The following is a 15,837-nucleotide window of genomic DNA, read 5'->3' on the forward strand; positions in this document are numbered from 1 at the left end:
TAAAATAGCACACATATTAGGATTAACACAGAACATAAATCCATCTTGTACAATGACCAACTGTATATCCACTAAATGAACTTACGTCATTGATGAGAAATCTATTTTAAACCAAAATTAAAAACCTATGGCCTCATTACGGTACAGTAAAAATGCTGCAGTAATACCGCTAAATGCCGCATTACTGCACCGTCCATCTATGAGTTTGGAGGATTCACCTCAAGCTATGAGCTGGAGGTAAACGCGCCACCTTTCCGCCGGAATTAGAGCCGCTGTAATTCTGCTGAAATCCCCCATGGAGTCCTATGGACTCCAATTAAATGCGGACTAACACCAGCACTTGTAATACTGCTGGACCAAGTGGCGGTAACAGTAATTCTGTTTGATGGTATCGCAGTAGATTTACCACTGAGATGCCACCAAACTTGTAATGAGACCCATAGTCCGCAAAAAGGTCAACCAACATAGTAATTACAGGGTTTACCACGCCCAGTGCCCGCTAATGTAGTATAGGTACATGGAGAAATTACCTCTACTTAACTAGTTAGTTATCCATGCCAATGCATTTTTAGTTTGGGCTAGTAGGTGTTGTTTGCTCCACCTTTAAGCCGAAACTATTGCGTTTAGAGTAGAGACTGGGAGAAAATGCATATAAGGTGGGATGCAAAGCTTGTAAGCGTTTGGTTATTTGCCAACCCCTTGACGGCCCATGCTAATCCCTAGAGCATTTCCACCAAGTTCCTGCCCAAAACACCTCCTCATGGAAACTGACTCGCTTTACCATCAAACTTTTCACTTGCAGTGCATGCCAGTGTTTTTTCCAAGCAGTCATCTGAGTTAATGGATTAATTGGGAGGTGTACATGCGCCATGGGTGTAATACAAATGTCTTCAGGTCTGCCTTCAGCTGCTCGATTTGTAAGCACTGTGCGTGCCCTGTTGTGTTTTACCTATCCTGACTATGTGGCTATTCCCTGTATGTATGTGTGCCTGAGTCTGGAATGTTTGGTATGGAGTGTTCTGGTTGGAATGTTTGGATGTGAGTGCCTGTGTTCCTGGATTGCCAGTTGGAAACTTAAGCTTGGCACAGGGGGACCGGTGGATGCTTCTATCCTATGAACTTGTCCTGTATTATACCTGATGGACTTACTAAAGATACCTAAACTGAACAAGGCTCATGAGTGGTTATTTATAACCCCAAACCCACAACCTAACATGCCCCTCACTGGAAGTAGAGTTAAAAACGAGCATTGACAAAGCCAACAATTTTGGTTTGTGTATAAGTATTATGCATTTGCCATGCACCCCCATTAGATACCCAGGTAATCGCATAATTTTGCACGTGCTACCATCAATGGGCAGTTAATGCATCTATGGCAGTTCCTGGCAAGTGTCTTTCCCGTGCCTACATAAAAGCCCAAACTGTTGGCATCACCAGTGCTTGTTTTACTATGCAAAAGCAATACAATGTAGGCAGTCATGCAAAGGAAAAGATGGCCAGTTTATTACGCAAAGACCTTTTTTCTTCTTGGGGTTTTAGGATGGTTGGGGGGGCCCCATCTTGAACTGTATTTTGTCCTGAAGGCTTGCAAACCAATATGCCTACTTAAGAGCGTGTCTTTACAAGGTTGCTTATTGTTTATCTGCTATGCAAAAAGCTTTGTTCTCATCTAATTGTTTCTTTTGAGTTTTGCTCCAAATATTTATCCTAATCTATACATTTTGCATACATTTATGACTGTTTACATTTTCTTGTTAGTCTTTAATTGAATTTAATGGCACCGGCACCCTAACTATACGGATTTACCAGTGCTAAAATATTGGTAGTTATGAAGCATTGTTAACCAGTATGTAAATGCCAATGGAAGTATGTCATGGAAGAAGTTGGAGAAGTTTTGCAGTATCATTTCATTAAATTATTTCTTAAATAGCACGGTAAGTGATCAGGGCTTGTACTAAATAACATTTTCACTTATGTTACACCGTACAACTATGGTGCACAATGTGTATATGTAGGGTAAACCTCCCATGCTTTAAGGGCCATTAGACCGAGACGCTTAACTGTCCAGTAACATTGTACTTCACAGAAATACTCCTGTGACACCAACTGTCTAATTTTATAGACTGTGTAGAGCATCGATTAAAGCTGGTATTGGAATAGAGAAGTTACTCAGACTAGAATCTAGATGCGTTATAGAATTAAACAAAAGGTACCCAAAAAGACACAAGGACTGGTAACTATTTGGGTTCCTACAGTAAACCACTTACACTCTATAGCCAAACCATATACGCGGACACTGGCTAAGGGTTTAGAAGTTGTACATGGATCATTTCATCCTTCTTTGGAGCCGTTTCTAATATTGTCTTACACAATAGTATATGGATTGTGTGGATAAAATGGTGTATTGGTTCAGCATACATCTACTGGCATAGGAATGGAGTGGACCCAGACTCTCAACATTTATTAATTGGAGCATTTTTGCCTACAACTAGTCGCCATATGAATTGAAATGGTGACAGTTTTTTTTAATTTAATGCCACATATAATTGACATTCATAGGCATTATGCCTTTAACACAATTGTTATCCTTGCAATACTTTTGTCATAACTTGGCATTCCCACACCACAGCAGTTCTTGCCCCCCCACATCTTGTCCACAGGGCAAGTGCATGAACTTTTATATGGGATTTCCTGACCTGGCAAGGCACGAAGAAGGGCAAACATTGCTAAAGAACAAGCAAAAAATCTTGTGGCATGGCTATTTTGGGGCACTAGCCACGTTCAGTAGCCATATGCAGTAAACGTGAGTGTGCACACAAGAAATAACACATGTTAAAAATATACTTGCTGCCACCAGCTTGTCTTGGGCACAAAAGTAACCAAAAATCCCAAGTTTAAAAGACTTTGATACAATAGTGTATCCCTACTGCACGGCATTATAAGATGTGTGCACTGTCAAAGGGTTACTTAAAAGGTGGAAAGACGAAAAGGGAACACGTTTCCCAGTACTGATAGTCTGAAGACTGATCAGTTTCCGCATATCACAATGAGCAAAGGGCCAGGGAAGTGGAGCTGAAGACTTCCCTTTAAAAAGTCAGGACCGGTTCAAAAACTAAAGCAAACTTTTTGAGGGCGCATAGAAATCTGGAGGGAAATTTGCTAAAAGAGAAATCATTCCTAACTCTCCCTACCCCTCAGACTATGGACAGGGGGAATCTAATCCACCCCTGCATGGGTTTCCTGCTCCATTCACTTATATATTCTGGACAGTCCATCAGCACTGCTATATTGTGCACCTGGCCTTTTCCCAATCGTGAAGTCAATGTCTTGAAGGCTTATGGACCACCTGAGCAATTTGGGATTCTCTCCCTTAATGTTCATTAGCCACTTTAAGGGCTTATGGTCCATCTGCACAGTGAAGCGAGTCCCATAGAAGCAGGATCTTGGTTTCCGAAGGGCCCACATGTTGGAAAAACACTTTTCCCCAGCTGCCCACCTGAGCTCTGTCCTTAAGCTGGCGACCTAATTAAGCATACAATGTTCCCTGCCTCTGTCATCTAACTATGAAAGGACAGCACCTATCCCAGTGTCCGAGGCATTTGTTTTCACTACAAAGGTTCTCTGGCATTCCGGGTGCCCTGAGAACAGGGGCCTGACAAATGGAATCTTTAAGGCTTTGGAAGACCACCTCGCAATCCTCAGTACAAGTGACTTTCTTGGGATTTTTAGGAGTTGCAAAAGCAGTCGGAGGGGCAGCTGTGGTAATTCCCAGCATGGCAGAGGAAAGCTCTCACCTGGGCCCCACAACCCGATTTTGTACAGTCTGTACTTTTCTGGGAAAAGGCTGAATCTTGCCCCCCCCCCCCCCCCCCCCATCAACCTTCTGGCCAAGGTAGGTCGCTGAATGCTGACAAATCTGGTACTTGGCAGCTTTTATGGTTTGGTGGGCCTGCTGAAGTGCCTGCAACACAATTTCCAGGTGTCTCATGTTCCTCCCAAGCAGGGCTGAAAACTGCTATATCTTCCAGATAAGCCATGCAGAATTCATCCAACCCATTCGGGACATGGTTGACCAACCGTTTGATAAGTGGCAAGTGCGTGCTTCAAGACAAAGGGCATTACCCTGAACTGGTTAAGTCCCTCAAGTGTTGAAAATGCTGTTGTATTTTTGGCATTTTCTGGAAGGGACACTTGCCAAAACCCTGCAGTAAGGTCAAAGGTGTTAAGGTACTTGGCAGCACCTATCTTGTCCATTAACGCATCTGTTAGTGGAAGGGGATGTGCATCTATCTTGGTGACTGCATTAATAGCTGTGTATTCCACACTTGCTCTCAAATCGGATATACCTGCTTTTGCTACCAGAACCCCAAGACTGGACCACGGACTACTAGAGGTTTCGATCAACCCTAGAGCCAACATTTTGTTGACCTCCATCATAATGTAAGATCTCTCTTGGTCTGAACGCTTACAACTCCTTAACTTGGTAGGTCCACCAACTCCAGTTGCAGAATCCTGCACGCACAAAAGTGTTAAGCCTGGAATTGGAGAAAACCGGGGGGAACATTGCCTCAGCAAAGTTTTCACCTCACCTTGTTGCCGTAGTCAGTTGAAGAGACACCCAGCCTCCCTCAATGAAGCCTTAAGAAGGACTGCCCTGGAACAGGTCAGGGAGAGAGAGAGAGTCAGATTTCTGAAACCAGGAGCAGGGCTCCCATTACATCTTTGAGGGCAAAATCCTTCAATCTGTTCATGGGGAAACTCTGAGCCTTTCTAGGTCTTCCATGGTCCACGGAATTGTTTACTCCGCCGAGTCTTTCAACGTTGTACGGTTCAGACTATGAACTGATCAGGTTTTCCAACAGCAAGTATGACAGAAGAAGGTCCCATTGCCTTCTTTGGGGCTCCCTAAGAGCTCCAATCATACTCTGGAGAGTTCCAAAGAATCTCAGACCAGCTGATGTGGGGGGATAGGTGGATGACAATTCACCTCATCTTCCTTTCACAGGGCCCAGCCATACCTGGACTTGAGTCGGGTGCAACTTCCTCAGGCGAGCTACCCCTGGTAAATGTATTCAGTAAAGCTAGAGTAACTGTCTTGGCAGCTACTGCCGGATGTGGGCTGACATCGGGATACCTGGTGGTGTGATCAGCAACCACTAGGATAATCCTATTGCCAGAGTATCTAGAGTTCAGTTGACTAACCAAGTTAGCCTCTGTCTCCTAAAAAGATGCACCCACTACTGGTAGTTGTGCTAGTGGCTTCTGAATCCCTGTTCCACATGTGTCTGATTGTTGACAAAGTGTAACTCCTGTAGTGGCTTTCCAATGGGACCCCATCTTGGGCCTGCAGGATTGCATGGGGTGGCCTCTCTGGAGTTATCTTGTTCTCAAGGTGAACTGCCATGGGAATGGCATGCACCAACTGCAGGGGGGGAAGGGCCACACATCCCGAGGAACCACCAACCTCTTATGTTCTCCTCTAGTGTCTTTGTGGGCTTACTAATAACCCACCCTCTTGTTGGATGTTTTGCTTCACAGGAGGCTCATCCTCCAATTGGAAGCAAGCTTTTCTCCATAGGCCTTTTAGTGATGGTCTTTATTGTTGACCCTTACTAATCTCACCCTTGCAGTAATCTCCTTCTGCAAGCAAGTTTGGCACTGCAGGAAACTCGTAGAAATAGTTTGACAATCCCTCTTCCTCTTCAGGAATTTGGCCAACTACCTCAACACCAGTTGTCGGTGTGGTAGGGGGAATATTTTCTTTAACACATTGTTGGGAAAACATTCCCTTTTTAGCAGCTTTCCCTCCTTTTCTACGGACCCGCTAACCTTTTGTTTTTGTACTCTGTCCTGATGTGTTCCACTGAAGTGAAGCCTTCTGCTTCACTCTACTGCGCTTTTGCTCATTGTTATGGGAAACTGACCAGTCCTTGAGGATGTCGGTACTGGGAAATGGTTTCCTTTTTTTCTTTATTTTACGTGTAATCTTTTGGGTAACTTTTATCATTGCACAATGCATCTTACAATGCAGTGCAATGGGGTTTCTTTTGTATGACCCTAGACTACACTGAAAGGGATTTGTTTTTGGGGATTACTATAGATGTGCCTAAAGACGAGCTGGTGGCAGCAGTTGCATTTTGACTTTCTGCAAAACTTTTCGTTAGCCTTACCACAGTTACTGCATTTGGCGACTAACTGCGGCTATTGTCCCCACATGGACGTGCTACAAGGTTTTTGCTTGTTGTTTAGGCCATCTTGTCTTGTCCAGTAGCCTTCTTCCTACCAGGCCAGGAACATCCATATGTTCATCCAGTGCCTGGGATAGCCTTGTTTTTTGCGAGCTAGTTCGTGCACGTGCGTGTGGCGTGTCCCCCTCAATCCATACACTGGTTTCTGTATATCTAGAGAGTATGCATGAGTTTCCTGATTGAACCACTACTGGTGTGCGTGAGGGGCAGATCTTCCATTGGGTGGGCTGAGTTTCTGTCTCACCTGAGTTTCTGGATAAGAAGAGTCCTTTAGCCATGCCCCAGAGATCCTGGAGCAATCCTGTGAGGAGCCAAGTATCCTGGCCATCTGTGAAGACCCGTGGACCATCCTAAGAAGGCCTAGCGACTAAAATTTGCTGCAGTCCCGGTGGATCCTTGTCTGGCTGGTGATCTTCAGAAGGTCCTTGGTGGTACTTCGACCCTTGGAGTGGTGGGACCAACCGTTCCTGTCCTCTGCTTAGCCATGTGCCTTTTTCGGAAGCCTTCCTGGAACCATCCTGTGGACTGACCAACTCCAGTTTGGGCTACTGCGGTAGATGACTCATGGTTCCGTGTTTTGGCATGGAAATTTGGGGACCACCAGCTTCTGCTACTAGAGTCCCACCTGTGAAATCTCTGCATTCAAGCTTCATGGGACCCGAGATAGGAGGCTAACTCTGACCATAAACATCTGTGTCGGCAGATGTTTCAGCACTGAAATAAAAGCACTCCTGCACTGAAATAAAGTGTTCCTACTCACATCTCTATATGAGCCTGGCACCAAAGGCGCCAGGACTGAGTCCAGCCAGGGCCCCTGTGCTTGAGTGCCAATGGGACATAAGTGAGTCAAGTGACCCATTGCCACCGTCACTTGATGGTGTGGTTTTTGTGTTCTGGGGCCCGTAGCCATGACACCACAAGGCCTGAATGTAAAAATCCAGTCTAACGCGCTTTCTTTTTTGTTAGATCTCTCCTTCAGGCTTATGCTTGCCCGTAGACTTGGCTTATGCTTGCCTGATTCTGAGGCCTAGTGCTGGAAGGATCTGCAGAGTGTCTCTCAGGACCCAAGTCTAGGAACTCTCCTCCTCACACTGACGGATGCTCTATCGACTTCACTCTTCACAGCTACAATGACCAGTGTTATTGGGAAGTTGAGAGGGCCCCTCAGTCAACTGAGTAGTTACCAGAGGAGTTCTGGCAAGAGCCTCCGGGTTTACCAATGTGGAATCTACCACAGTTGGACTGGACCACTGTTCCCAGTAGCAGAGGCACTTGCACCTTCTACCAGTACACTATTCTCTGGAATATTATGGTCATGAATGGGTATGGGAGCAGAAGTTCCAGCAATGCTAGAATCCCAGGTTTCCAAGGAAAATAAATCTACTTCAGATCCTTCACCATTGGGCAAGTTATCTAAAGAGAAGGTTACCCTGTGATTATCTCTTATCTCTTCCTCTTCAAGAGAAAAGGCCAGATTCAGAGTGGACACCCAATGTCTTACCCTTACATTTGGGGTGCCCCTTCACATGGTCACTTGCTTCAAGATCCTCTGGCAATTGCACTGGGAACCCTGCAGACTATAGTTATTCAGCCTGCCAAGCCATTACAGGAAGGATAAAGACCATATGCGAACCAGACTTTTTCTCAACCCAAAAGGTGCAGTCCAGACCAAACTGCTTAGTCGCATCCCTTCTGCACGAGACCACCAGCAACCCAAGACATGTGTCGGCCTCATTGGGAGTTCTCCCTGAGGTTTAGCCTGGGTTTCTAGACCCAGCAGGCTTGGGACCCACTCCTCCACACACGGTTCAGCTTAAAGCCTCCTTACCGAACGCCCTTTTAGTTGGGAACTGCAACGAGTAAATGGGAAAGGTCAACCTGTCATTGAGAGATACAGTCCTATTGGAGTAGCAAACAAAGAGCTACAATATGTATATACCTGTTACGCTCACCTGGTCTCTGCGGATGCGTTGGGGCACGATTGCAGCCCTCCCTGAACTTGAATCACCCCCTTTAGGCCTCTCCCTCAGTAGAAAATATGTGTGGGGTGGTACGTTTTGATACTGCTCCTGCGTGGAGATAACAGGGTGTGAGTGTGCCAATCTGTGATTGTTGTACCTCTCGAACCCTTCACCCCAAAGTACAGTTTCTGTGAAACTCACCTGTGCATTATGGAAGATAAGCTCTCAGTCCTGCTACTTCTGGCAGGGGCGCGTCGAATGGGATCTAGTTCCTTCACTGATCCCTGATCAGGATTAGTCCAGTCCAGCTGTGACTAGGCTTCTCCTTATGATTGGTAAGTCTTTCTTGAGCTCTTGTGATGTTGATTCGGTTTAATGTCTGTTGCTCCTATTTATGCCTGCAATAATGTCTCCTGTTTTCTTCTCTTAGATGTAAATGCGGCCTCAATGCAGCTGTGAGACGCGAGACGCGGCTATATGGAAGATGGATGCTACCGCAATGTTCGACATCGGGTTAGTGATGGTCTAAGGAAAAGCGAAGTATGGCGAAGGCCAACCTTAGACAGTTTTTTCGATATCTAATATTGTCTTCTGTTTTTCCTTGCAGGCGCTGTCTACGTTGGAGCGTGTCGTGCTGCGGTGCCAAGATGAATATTTCGGCATTCTGGAAAGTGTAAAGATGAATACTTGGTTCACCGAAGAGATGTACAGGTAAGAACAGCTTCCCCCAGTTGGTTAGTATGCTAGCAGGAAGCAGGATGTCCAGGGAGCAGGATCTTCAAAGGTAAGTCTGACCTCAGGCGACGGTGAGCGTTAAGCTGCTTGCAAGTGCAGAATAACGCAAAGCGTCTGCCTTGAGGATCGGGGCAGCTTATATAGCTGAGATTGTGGGCTCGCCCATTAGGGCCGGTTTACCAGCCACACCCTGCCACTCCTAGAAAGTGAGCATGTGCGAAGGCAATCCATTAGCAGCCACACCCAAGGATGCACTTGGGGCTGCTTAATGGATGGAATTATTGCATCTGAAGTGCTGTGTCCATAATAAAAGCTTTTTGGTGTTAAATGGATGTTCTTGTTTACATTTGTTCATGAGCCTGACGCCAAAGGCGCCAGGACAGTGTCCACCCAGGTCTCCTGTGCATGCAACCCCTGCATACCCGTGCCCCTGACTTAATGACCATGACAATACCACGTCGATTGTATGAAAGAAGATATGCACTCGGGCAACCATTCAGAAGATATCCTCACGTTCACACAGTGGAGGAAAGCTACCAAGAAGGATGTCCGTTGCCAAAATGCAGCAATGGATAAAATAGTGGGCGACATGGATGTACAATTAAAGTCTAATAACTGGAAAGTATGGCCTAAATAAGATACCTATGATGAAACGATATGAAAATACTTAAGGATGACGATGTAATTTAAGCACGAAGAAAAACATGTGCTTCATGATTCAATACTTTGGAACACAAAGAAGAATGAAGTGACTCACTTGTCAATAACTTTAAATAAGCTGAAACGCAAGGTAGGAAGAATGCATATCAGCTTGCTTATAAGGGGTATATATTCAATGGTTAGGGCGACCATTAGAAGAAGATGGAAGACGGCCAATGTCAATCAACCCAGCTACCTCCAAAATACGAGTCCCAGATCTTGACATGGAGAGATGATGAAGAAGCTGTTTTCATAGCAGAGTACATTGGCTGTGAACCAAGGATGCTATGGAAAAGCACAAGGAGTCTAACGAGTAGACCATGTGCAAGGACATATTTCCGAAAGATCAGGAAGAACAAGAACATTTACTTATGCCAAATATTGGACAATTAAAAGGACTTGAAGTTAATGTGGGATGGAGTGAGCAAGTCTCTATAGGCCAAGAGGAGCAACTGTACCCAGCATAATTGAATTCAATAGTGTTAAATGCACCGTTGATATGGAAAATGTCATGGTCTGGTAACACGTGATGAAGAGCTTGGATTTGAGTTGCCAACCAATTAGAGAAGCTTGCTATGCACTTTTACATACAATGTTGCAAAGTATTATGCCGCTGCCATATTCTGACTTGTGCCTTACACCACGTGAATAGAAGTAGCTGGTGTCTCGGATTGTTAGGTAAGATTTCCACAGGGCTGGTAAATCTTCCTTGCCTGGTTCAACTCCAGAACTTTTTGCTTTTCTAGTGAGATATTTTCCATTAATACCTCAGTGAGTGGGAACCTTTTTCCACACTCACCTGTCTTTAACTCTTTTTATGGGTGTCATTTTTAAGACTCTCCATAGTGTCTTTTTAAAGTTATCATGTCTAACAACTTATTGGCAATAAGTGCCTGTTGTTGCTGGGTTGCCCTAGGGGCTCCCCATTTAACTTTCTTGTGCTAACCTTGAGTGAACTACAGTTCCCAAGGGTAGAAAGGATCTTTGGATCCCTTTTACATCTTATTCTGTGAAACCAGCACACCCCACCTTATGTGGAGTGCTGGGGAGATACAATGTATCCCCTTTTACATTTAAACTGTAACAATTCTGTTACAGTGACAAGCTTACCTTTAATGGCTGCTGGCAGTTATACCTTTTACTAATTTGGTGCACCTTTACCGCATGCTGTAATCACAGCTGCAGTAAAGGCACCAAAGGGTGCTCATTTTTACCAAAATTGCCCCTGTCTTGTTTTTCTGCCATTTTAGTGTTTCTTGTCGTTTCTTGTTCCTTCCCCTGACATCCAGGGTGGGAAAATCCTTTGTTTGAGTTTTGTCTTCGGCGGGAGTCCTCTGGACACCCCGCCCAGGCTCCAGTCAGTCTGTAAGCACAGGAAGTGGGGGAGGGGTCCCAAACTTCCCCCTCCTTTGTCTTAGGTCTTCCTTCAACTGGGCCAAATCCCAGTGGGGGGTTGGCTGTCCTGATTGGACAGCCAAACGCCCCTTTCTTGTAAAATGCGGGGAGAGAATGCAGAGGTTGTGTTGCAATTCCTAATAAATACTGGAAACCTGGAAGCTGAAGTCATGTCGACCACTGGAACCAAAAACCGAAGAGGATGACGAAGGAAAAGCGGCGGGAATGATTTCCAGCGGCCGGAGAGCCTGCTTTGTAACCGGAGCCTGCTGCAGCCCTTCCTTCCGATCGACCTGGGGTCTCCGAAAACGACGACCCAAACCCAGAGCCTGGTGAGACCCACTAGACTCAAGACGACCTGCATTTTGAGCCATCCCACGGGTTGCTCCGACCTTGCGTTCTTGCAATACCCTAATACCCTGGGACCTCCTGCCACTGTGCGGTGCACGGTCTTCCGAATTCCGAATCTCGCTGAAACTTCGTGGGCATCTTGGTCTATCTCCAGAGACACAAATCGAGTCCAAAAAATCCCCTCACAAGAGTGCTGGACCTTTTAAACGACGAGAATTCAACCGCAATTTTCTGTCTTCATCTGTGCTCCTTGAAAAGGCGCCAAACCCGCAGAACCGCATTCAGCCGCGAGAGAAATCTTGCCTAGAGCCTTCTTCATCGATCCCTGCTGCAAAGTCCCTTCTGAGGTCTTGTGTTCAGTCTCCAGGACAAGGAATCCAGTGACCGGGTATTTGGCTGCAGTCCCTGAAGTTCTCCTGCTGCAATCTCTTCTTCAATGCTGAGGTACTGTCTTGGCTTGGGTATATACTTACCTTAAGCCTGTTGGGATTTCTGTGTAGTCCTGGGGTGTTTTCTGTGATTGGGAGGTCCCTCGTCCAGAACACCCAGTCCCACTGCTAGAATCCTGCTGGGGTGCCTTCTGTGAAGCCCCTGGACCCTCTTCTAACCCTAGAAGTAAAGTACTCACTTGTTTGCCCAGTTTACCTAAGGAAACTCTGGCTTTTGCTACTAAAGAACTTATTCTAACACTGCCTGTTGGTCACTAGTCCTAGTGACCCCCTTTCTGCCACTGAGAACACTCATGCTCTAAGGGAAAAGACTTTGAAGGGATTGGGACTTCTGCCTAGAAAAGAAATCAAGTGTTTTACTTACTTGTAAAGAGTTGGTTGGTAACTGTAATTCTAAGAGTGAACAGTTACAAAAGTTCTTACTGATCTTGGATGTGTGATGCACTATTCTTAAAAGTATGGTTAACATCTTTCCTTCCATAGCCACTGTTTTGGCAGTCTAAAAGAAAGTAGATGTGAAGGTATTTTACTCTCCTGTGATTAGGTTGTGCCTCTTTACAAAAGTAATGTGTTGGTATCACCAGGTTAGTCCTGCTAGGATAACTGTATGAGTGTCCCCCAACTGGGTCTTGCTTCCCCTGACTTGCTGCTAGCCTGTCTTTAATAAGTCTACATTAGGTTGTTGCCTACCTAGAATATCTATTCAGTAAAGTGTGACATTGGGTTTTACTTTCCCCTTCATTGTGAAGTTAAAGTAAGTGGGTTTTACTTACCTGGTGGTAGCTGTGTGCCATCCAAAACAAGTTACAAGAGTTATTGCTTAGCTCAATCTGGGGTTCCCTGATTTCCAAAGCATCTGTAATTGTACATTACATCCATAGGTTTTGCTCACCTGGTATAACTGTGTGTTATGACAAAAGTAGTTATAGGTTTTTACTGCACCTAGAATAAGTGTTTCACTATTCACCAAAAGTATATTGTCCAGTTGACTGTTTGTGATTTATTCCAAGAGTCACTGTACAACTGGAAGGGCCTACTGTCCTTGTATTACCAAAAGTAATCTAAAAGTAACCATTGGTCTTTTACTCCCAAAGAATAGGCTTGGCCTATACTAAATGTGTATAACAAGGTTTTGACTTCCCTAGAACTACTGTTAGGTGTTCCAAATAAGGTCTATACTTGGGCCTGTGTACTTTCAAGTATAGTGTTGTGTTTTATATTGTGATTTCATATAATGTTTCAGTATTTACTTAACCCCTAGATTTATCTGGGCCTACTTGTATTTAAATAAATCCTTTATTTTTATAATACATAGTGTTTCAGTGTTTCTTTGGATCATTTGTATTACAATTTTCACTTGTACTGTATCTACTGCCCTCTCTCCCACCTAAGATAAGCCTGGCTGCTCTGCCTACGCTACCATGTACTCAGGTGGTACAGTCTTATACTAAGAGTGGAGTCTTGTACTGCCTCAGTTGAATGGTTTTACTAGGCCCTTAACTGGACTTCAGAAAAACTGTCCTAACACGGATAGACCACCAATGAGGTACTAATGCGCATATGTTCTATAGGTATATAATCCAATCCCACCCCTCAATAGGTTTTTGCAGCTTGCCACGTAGGATGGTGTCCTAGATGACGCATGTAGCATTATATAAATGCAACCGGAAAGACTGATCCTGCATGAATCGGTTTATTTGCTCTTGTTTACTTCTTTGAGATTAAAGGAGTATTTTAAAATCTCCTTCTGTCCAGTTATTGGTCTGAAATATTTTATTGGTAATTCTATCTAGCACAAGGTGCTACAGCACATTTGGTAGCAGTGCGGATGGTTCTAGTCTAATCGACCTAGAGCTCAGACCTAGAACCCAGACCTAGATTCCCAGACAATCGACGACTCCCGATATAAGACAGATGAGCGCAGAGTTCCCTGCGGAGAGCGGTGTGCATAAATAAAAATCACGTGATCAACATATGGTCGACAGGTCCCCCCCTTTGAGGAAATTCCGTTCGGCCCCCGCAGGTGGCCCGCGGGCGGAAGTTGAACTGGTTGATTGTGGGAGAGGTGATGCCGGTGGACTCTAGTTTAGTACCAGAAGTAGACCATTGCAGTAGGTAAAAGCATATGGGGGGAGGGATTGTAATTGTGTTATGTTGTATATGAGATATTAAAAGTAACTGCATTTTGGGGATTATGAAAGGATGAGATGAGGAAGCCTCAAATTCATAGGCTCAAGATAGACATAAAGAGTACACGCTATAGTTCCATATTGGAGCATTAAGGATTTCTAAGGGCGAAGCCTATAAGATAAGCATGTACTAAACTCCCAGAGAGGTAATAAAAAGAGAAAATACACTTGCTAAAGTAGGCGGGAATTAGAGTAAGCTAAAATAGAAGTAAAAAAAGAAAGTTTGAATATACTTAAAGCAAGAACGATATAAAAATAATTAACTGAAAGCGTAAACGAAGGAGCTAGAAAAATGGTGTCAAATACATTTTTGTTTAGGAATACGAGTGGCTATTGATGGTGCTTACTCAATATATTGAAGCGATATATTTAATTTGGAAGGGAAACATTTGAGTAAATATTGACTGTCTGAAATGGTTTGTCGTAATGGAAAAAACCCCTCACACACCTGTGCAGAACACTGCCAAGATATTGCAGTATCATTCCGAATGGCTTAAGGGCACGACCAATAAGATATTTTTGCCCTGGCCTCCAGGAGGTTCGTTCTCAAATCTGGTATTACGAAACCTGATGATATATTTACATGCCGCACATAAGGGAAATAAGCTAGAGAAAAGATTGGCAGTGCTAGAGCTTTGGAAAATGTACCAATATGAGAAAGGACCCAGTCTATAGGGAGTGGATGTTTAGTCAGCATAAAGGGTAAGCCATAACTCCTTCGGCACCTCTTCCTCTCCCGAGAAATGAGACATAGAGAATAAAGAAAACCAATGTTACCCTCTAAAGAAATTGAAATCAGCAGTGGGATATCTTAATCCACCATACGAACCCCCTGCCTATACTAGTGAAGAGTCGGAGGAAGAGAGCAAAAGTAGAGAACGCAAAAATATGCAGACAAGCGATGAAGGTGAACAGCGTAATGAGAAAAAGGATCGACAGAACAAACTAGGGCAGAGAAACCAAGAATAACAGATATTGTTAGGAACACGACAATAGTACAGAATAGGAGGACAAATATTGCTCAAAATAGTTAGTTATTGGTGGAGTTCGAGAGAGGAAAGGGAAGAGCAAGACAAAGTGAAAGAAGGCAGAAGAGAGGTTATATAAACAAGAGGCAAGGAATGTAAGCAAAGGGAAGAACAAAGAAAATGATGCTAGGCGAAGTAGAAGCCCAAAGATTGAAAGCATGTAGGTTACAAAGAAGGTGAGAGGCATTAAGGGAAATAAGGAGAAGGGAGGAAGAAATTAACACAAGTAGGGGGTTTAAAGATGAGATTGAATATTTATGCCATAGTAGCATGATAACCATAGAAACACAAGAACAAACAGAGGAAGAGAGAAGAGAGTGTCACCTCCATCCCATGGAGGATGGTAAGGAACATTAGACATTCCAACGTGGAGAGAAGATACATAGAGCACAGGAACAAGAATGGGGAAACTATATAGACAAATTAATGGTACAGAACTGAGGGCTAACGAGGGGCATTCTTTAGGGGAACAGGAGGAGGCTTAAATGATGTCAGAGAAGACGATCATAGAACTATATCCTTAAGTGGGTTAGATCTTGAGGACACAGGAGAGAATAGTCGTACGAGTTTGGGCATAATGTCAGGTGAGGAAAGCAACAAAATAAGATGCAAGAAGATGGTGCATATGGATTTTCAAGAGAATCGAGCGTAGATAAAGGGGTAAAATGGTTAAATCTAGAGGACCATATAAGAAAAACACAGGAACCAATGCCATATACTGAACAAACACAAGTACGATTGCATAGTACAGGGGATGCGTCCCCACATAATGTGAGCAGACT

At 44.3% G+C, this 15,837-nt stretch overlaps 1 protein-coding gene across 2 annotated transcripts in view; it reads left to right on the forward strand.

Moving 5' to 3' along the window:
- The window catches only part of GLRB (glycine receptor beta), a 503,088-nt gene that overhangs the window by 82,385 nt on the left and 404,866 nt on the right, over positions 1–15,837 (forward strand). The gene's annotated exons all lie outside the window — the stretch shown is intronic.

This window comes from Ambystoma mexicanum, chromosome 6q (genome assembly GCF_040938575.1).
Source record: "Ambystoma mexicanum isolate Mex_15411 chromosome 6q, UKY_AmexF1_1, whole genome shotgun sequence".
Lineage (NCBI taxonomy): Eukaryota > Metazoa > Chordata > Amphibia > Caudata > Ambystomatidae > Ambystoma > Ambystoma mexicanum.